The sequence below is a fragment of the Montipora capricornis genome, chromosome 9, assembly GCF_036669925.1.
Source record: "Montipora capricornis isolate CH-2021 chromosome 9, ASM3666992v2, whole genome shotgun sequence".
NCBI classification, from domain to species: Eukaryota; Metazoa; Cnidaria; class Anthozoa; order Scleractinia; family Acroporidae; genus Montipora; species Montipora capricornis.
Genome location: NC_090891.1, coordinates 35,967,857 through 35,974,367, shown reverse-complemented (window position 1 = coordinate 35,974,367; position 6,511 = coordinate 35,967,857). Strand labels below are relative to the sequence as shown.

At 38.0% G+C, this 6,511-nt stretch overlaps 1 long non-coding RNA gene across 1 annotated transcript; it reads right to left on the bottom strand.

The window, feature by feature from the left end:
- Positions 1 to 3,622: 3,622 nt before the first annotated feature.
- Positions 3,623 to 4,643, bottom strand: LOC138015371 (uncharacterized). The gene is made up of 2 exons (XR_011125549.1): positions 4,552 to 4,643; positions 3,623 to 3,989 (listed from the first exon to the last, which is right to left on the bottom strand). It is a non-coding gene; the product is annotated as an uncharacterized lncRNA (long non-coding RNA).
- Positions 4,644 to 6,511: the final 1,868 nt, after the last annotated feature.

Here is a 6,511-nt window from a genome sequence, read left to right as displayed (position 1 = left end):
TTACTCTTAAGTTTGTTTTGAATAATTTTAACTTTAATGTTAAGGACAGGTGCTCACTGAAACCACGGTGTTTTTAGGTGAAGCACTTTGCCTGACAAACCCTCAACCCTTCATTTTTATTGTTAACCGGTTGTGTTGCATTTAAGAAGTAAGCGCGTACTGAAATACTCTAGTTATTGAGGAAAGTGAATAAGTTACGGCAAGAAAATAATTACACTTAAAATAATCCAAATTTTCATTGTTTGCGTAACGCGAATATAAGAGTAATTCAAATTCGGATTGAAGAATTAAATAATATATCGATGCGTGGGATTTTTGCCTGGCATCATCGGCAGTGTATGAAAAACAGAAACGAATGCTTGTTGATGTCAAACTCGGCAGTTTTGGATGGTTAAAGCAATTGTTAAACAAATATAACCTTAATTTTAGATGACAAGAATTTGAAACCAATAAGGATAGAAGATTCGTTCGATGAATAACGCATTGAAAAACAGAAGCAGTAACAACCCTTCAAAAAGCTTCATCAAGAAATTTCCTACCTTTGTTTTAACAGGAAATCTGCAAGATTTATTTTCTCCAGCCATGTTTTTATTGCGAAAAAGGGTTAATGTGCGCATTTAGGGAACGGAAATTGAATTTCGCGTGCTGTTTACCGCTGAAGCGCGCTGAGTGCTTTTACCGTTAAATCTCCGGGATTCTTGTAAAAGAAGTTAAAGAGCTCTTTGTCGTCGACAGTGGGGATCTCGTGACAGGTGATGAATAAATTAATTCTCTCTGGGTTGCAAAACATCTATTTAACATGTATATAACAGGAAATTCACTTTGTTCTTTGTTTTATCAGGTATGCAATATTCGCACTAGCAATCCTACCTTTATTAGAAAATGGGCAAAAATAATCTAATTTTAGACTAAGAACAGTTACTGTCAAAACTTCTAAAGCCGAAACGATAGAATTGCTATTAGGAGTGTTGAAATCAATTTAAATATACATATATATATATATATTTTCAAAATAAACGATGCACTAGTGACAGAGTCGGAGTCGTAAGAGCGCTTATGACCTAGTGAAAATCAAAGATCGGAGTCGTAAGCGGAGTCATAAGCAGTCGACGGAATCGGAGTCAGAAGAATCAAAACGTTCCTATTTTCTTCTGACTCCGCTTGATGAAAAATGAAAGAAAGATGAAAGATCTGACCTGCTAATTGCCCTATCTCGCAGTCGGAGACTGAATTACTAAGGGCGCAGCTCAATGAGGTCGGACCGAAGGAGCTGTGCAGCCAGCTAAGCTCTCGGCCCCTGAACACGACCCATGTATGACCTCGGAGCACAGCACCACAGCCAGATGGAATAGGCTGAGAGTCGATTTTGCTGAAGGGGGAAAACCGGAGTACCCGGAGAAAAACCCTAGGAGTAAGGTTGAGAACGACTGAAACTCAGCCCACATACGTACGAACTTAGGATGCGATCCCGGGTCCGCAGAGGTGGGAGGAGCGAGCGTTACCACACCACACAGCCATCCTTATGACTCCGTCGCTTATGATCCAGTGAAAACTAGATCGCCGGAGTCGGAAGCAGAAGCGAAAGAACCAACCAATCACAATGCTTGGAATCGAGCATTGTGATTGGTTTATTCTTCCGTTTTTGCTTCCGACTACGACAATGCAATTTTCACTGGATCGTAAGCGACGGAGTCATAAGCGGAATCGGTATTCTGCTTCAGACTCCGACAGTTTGATTTTCACTAAATCGTATCGCTCTCCGGCGCTTCTGATTACGACTCCGACTCCGAGACCGTCGCTAGTGAAAAACAGCCTTTAGCACACGAATTTAATTAGCTTACATTCTCTTCGGATTAAAGATAAAAAAAAACACATTTTAACAAAAAAATCGAAGAAAGCAAACTGTTCAATTGATATCGTTTATGCTCCTTTCAAATATTAAAGATGAACAATCAGAGTCAAAGGTACCTTCTTGTTCACTTGTCAATCAAAAGCTTGTCAATCAAGGAGCAAGGATGGCACAGTCGGTTAGTGTGCGGCCGTCGTGCAAGAGGTCCTGAATTCGATCCCCGGATCTCACATCCTTGTTTCGACTTCTTTCCTTTCAGTGTAGCCTAAGTAGCTTTAAATACCTGTAAAACGGAGCACTGATGGAGAGGGGGGAGTAAAATGAGCGCACCGTCGACCTCAGGTTTGTCAGTTCAATTACTGTTACGAGTTATTGACGTTAAATATGGTTGCTTTGCTTTACTTTACCTTACTTTACTTTACTTTACTTTACTTTACTTTACTTTACTTTACTTTACTTTACTTTACTTTACTTTACTTTACTTTACTTTACTTTACTTTACTTTACTTTACTTTACTTTACTTTACAATCCAAACAGATGTCTCAGCATCAAAACACAACTTCTCGCTTGAAAAAGATTCTAAATGTTCCAATATGTGGTAAGATTTCAAGACTGGGTGTATTAAATAAAAGGTTCAGTAAGCCTTTTAATTTGCATCTGTCCAAGGATCTTCCGGTTGTTAAAATGTAAACTCTACATATTTTATATTTAAAAAAGGCATCCTGTTACTCTGTACTTTTGGAATAGCCGACTCATTGGCCTCAGTCACGGTTTGAGCATTGTCGCACCGTGCGGAAGGTTTCTTAACAATTGACTGGGATGAAGTGGCCGGGAGCGTTCAGTATGATGGCCCGGTCCTTTGTGGCAAATAATACGTACTTGAGAGGTCAAAAGCTGGGGGATGTTCAACTGTCCTTCTACAACTGAATACTGTACCATCTGGACATTGAAGATAGTTTTCATACAAGGGAAGATCGACGCAGGTGCTAAATGCTTTTAACCAGGTAGCTTATTTTTTAATTAAGCCATTGGCTATTGTAAGGACCCATCAGTTTGGTGAAAAATCTCTTCCCTTCTTTTCAGGGGCCATCTCCCTTTGACATTTTGTTTGAGGTTAAATTCAATGATCATGTTCTCACGGGTACAACATTTACTTCGCCTTCTGACTTTACTACCAAAGTGTTAGGAAGGTGCGGATAGTAGCATACACATTTAGCTTTTACTGAGATCCAACAATTCAAACAAGCTAAAATGTCGCCGAAAATGTAGTCGGTATCAGAATAAATGGACGGAGAGATTTAAATTGTCTATGAAAGAATCAATTAATATTTTAAACACTGCAGAGTAGAGATTGAAAGAGTTCCGTTTTGAAGCTCACGTTTTTCGAGAACAAAGATTAAGTGCTAGTGTAATGAGTTATTTCTTTTACAGCTGAGAGATCATCAGAAAATGAAAACAATCCACGAAAGCGCCACAGTTGTGCATGGCGCATTTCGCTGAGTTTACTGGTACTCTGAAAAACAAAAAAAATGTTTTGAGCTGAAATAAAAAATCACCTCCCTTCAGTTTTTCGGTCATATTCTAAATAGGTTCTGTCTAATATTATCTAACATTAGACAAATTCTGGTGAAATGTAAGCCTTCATTTCGAGTAACCGTTTTTTCGTTGTTGCTGTCGCGGCCGTTAATAAATCACTTCAGAAATCACTTCATTTCTGTTGGTATTTCTTCGTAGCCATCCTTAAGAAACTAGAGAAAGCACTTTCACCACGATTTTTTTTAATAATAATAATTTATTCAGTATGTCTAATATTATATGTGCTAATATTATACCGAGGAAACATTTTTACTCTTTGATTGGTTAATAATAGTTGGGGTTGCCATCCTCCTGTTCCTTGCTTTGGATGTTGCGGTATCCACGGAGCATGTAACCCCTTCGTCCCTTCCGCGCTCCACACGGTGGATCGTAACACCCGGGATATAGTGGCTCCCTCTTATCTGTATCAGCAAAGACCGAAGCTTTGTAACCGCCATTTTCAAACGATGACTTCCTGAAGTCGGCTGGAAATTGCATGGAGGATGTTAGAATTACCAAGAGAACGAATGTCCCGAGCAAGGCTGGAAGTGTGCGTTGTGACATCTGTGAAACAAATGAGAAAAATAGTAACTTGAGTTTTGTGAAACTACGAGCAGAGCCCCTGCAGGATTAAATTAACAAAGTCGGGTGGATTTTTAGGTATAATCAAGGGAGGGAAAGTGATATCGATGTGAAGACAAAAAAGCTTATAAAGCAAAAATGATTCATTTTGTCATTGTTTGCGTGAAGCTTCAGTATGAGATGACGATGTTGACTTAAAAGGGCAGCCGCTCAAATCTAGGTGAACAAAAATGCAAGAATCTTTTGGTGCATGAGGGATTTTTGCAAGTCCTAGGTTGAATAAAAAGTAGAGGAAAAGGAACTCATCTGTCATCTGTTGGCCCTTGGTGGTTATGGTTGAAAAAGGCAAAGCGCACTTGATTCTTTCAATCATGGGATGGTTAATTCAAATATAGCTAAAGAAAGATAATACATCACAAATTTCAGTCTGGAGAGAGATCAAACCAACAAGGAAAGAAAATTAAACGGCAGCAATGAAAGAACACAGTTTTTCAGGAATGAAAGTGGCAACCGTCACAGTACTTTCGTCGAAAAAAGTTCTTACCTTTGTTCCGAGGGGAAGGAAGATGGATTTCTCCACACAATGTAAGCTTATCGTTGTATGGTTCTCGACGTGAGTCCTCTCAAGAAATTTCTTTTTTCCATCGTACTTTTATTGAGGAAAAGGGCCAATTAAGGTGACGGAAATTGAATTTCACGTGCATAGCTGTTTACTGAAACGAGCTAAGTGCTTCCAAAGTAAAATTGGGATGATTGAAAACAAAGAAGGGGCAGTGTTTGTTAACAGTGGATTTTCCGGAAAGGCGATTTTAAGAGAATTCTCACTATATTGCAAAGCCTTCAATCAATGTGTTCACTCTAAATGCCACCATTAGGAGAACCGTGATGGACCCTCGATCGAATTAACCGGAAAATCCATCGATCAATTTTCTCTCGTTTGAAAAAGGAAATGAGAAAGAATTGCCAGAGCTAGGTACATCTGTTTGTTTATGTATCCCTAAAAGCTTTCCGGATAGCCATAAGATAGTTTTGCCTGGGGGAGATATTTAGTAAAGCTGAGTGGTTAATCGATGTAATAATACGTGCGTCAACTGTTAATTTCGTTGTTAATTTCTTCTATCGACAACAATCAAAATATCTTACTGAGTTTTAATTCTCAAAGGTATTCATGTAATCTTCGAACTGAACTAGGCATATAATGGTGAATGAAAAGTTTGTAATATCGAGAGCTATGATCAAACCTTATCCTAATATAAGTCCATGCATTTGGGAGCCGGCGGGATATATGTTCAGCGGCTACGTTCGTTTTTATAACCAGATTTGCCGAACTCTGGAAATCGTTTGATTTCCTTTATGATACGGATGAAGCAATTAAAATTGTTTTTTTTCTAAAGCTGTATGGCAAGTATAAAACAGTCCCGCTTTAATTCATATTTCAATTCGTTGTGTCATTTCTACACTAGGAAATTTACAAGGTTATTGAACGATTCATTATCGATTTTACGTTAATTAAATTCACTCTGATTTTAACCGGAAAAGGGAAATGTATGTTTTATTGCATTAATTAAAAAAAAAAATGCATTAACATAAGAGGTTAACAAGATTATTAGTTCTTAGAATTTGCTCATCGATTTGCATTTATCAAAATCAATTGGAAGAGGAAAGCCGGGAGAGTTTTATGTTCAAAAAACACACCATTTCAGTGAAAAAAAGGAAAATCAAAGATCCTGCACGTAGTCAGGTTCCTTTTATTTAAGGCGCTCTTTACATTAAAGCCGTACTTTGTAAAGTTAGCAAAGGTTTGCTTGATGTAGCCAATTCAATGAAAGTCTCACTTTGCAACGGTTGGCAAGAATTAGAAGTCCTTAAGTGTTAGATTCAATAGTCAAAATTGCAGAAAACTAGACTTTTCTGGAGAGCTCAGGAGCCAAAAATTCCTTTGTGTCACAAGCCGGTGTAAACAGTAGACTAACATATGCAGTGACGTTTCATGTTTAGTGTGATCAATAAACCATTTGCGCTTCTATATATATTGTTGGTGGGATTGGTTTTTTCTATCCAAAATATATCAGTTTTTTGTGTAACTTCACTAATCTTTATTGTTGTTTAGATGCCGTTGTTCTGCATCCGCGCGCGAGCTGAAAATACTAGAATTTGGAATCAACTGAGATCATAACGAAACAATGAAGAAATTCAAAAGCTGTTATCTAGTGAGTTGTCATACCTCCACTTTCGAGGAGGTAATTATAAGGCCTTACTTTCGAATTTCTTTTGTGATCTATGACAAAGAAGTTTTTCCATCTTTTTAGATGAGAAGAAAGGTTTGACGAACGTAAACATGCCTATGGAATTCAAAATAGGCATATTGATCTTAGAACGGTCCAGTAAGTATAATATACGAACTAGGATTTAGGAACTACAATTTGGTCATTGCGCCTGGGATTTGGATGAAAAAAATAATAAGATAAAGCCAAAACGGACAAAGGATAGCTGTCATTCGCCGT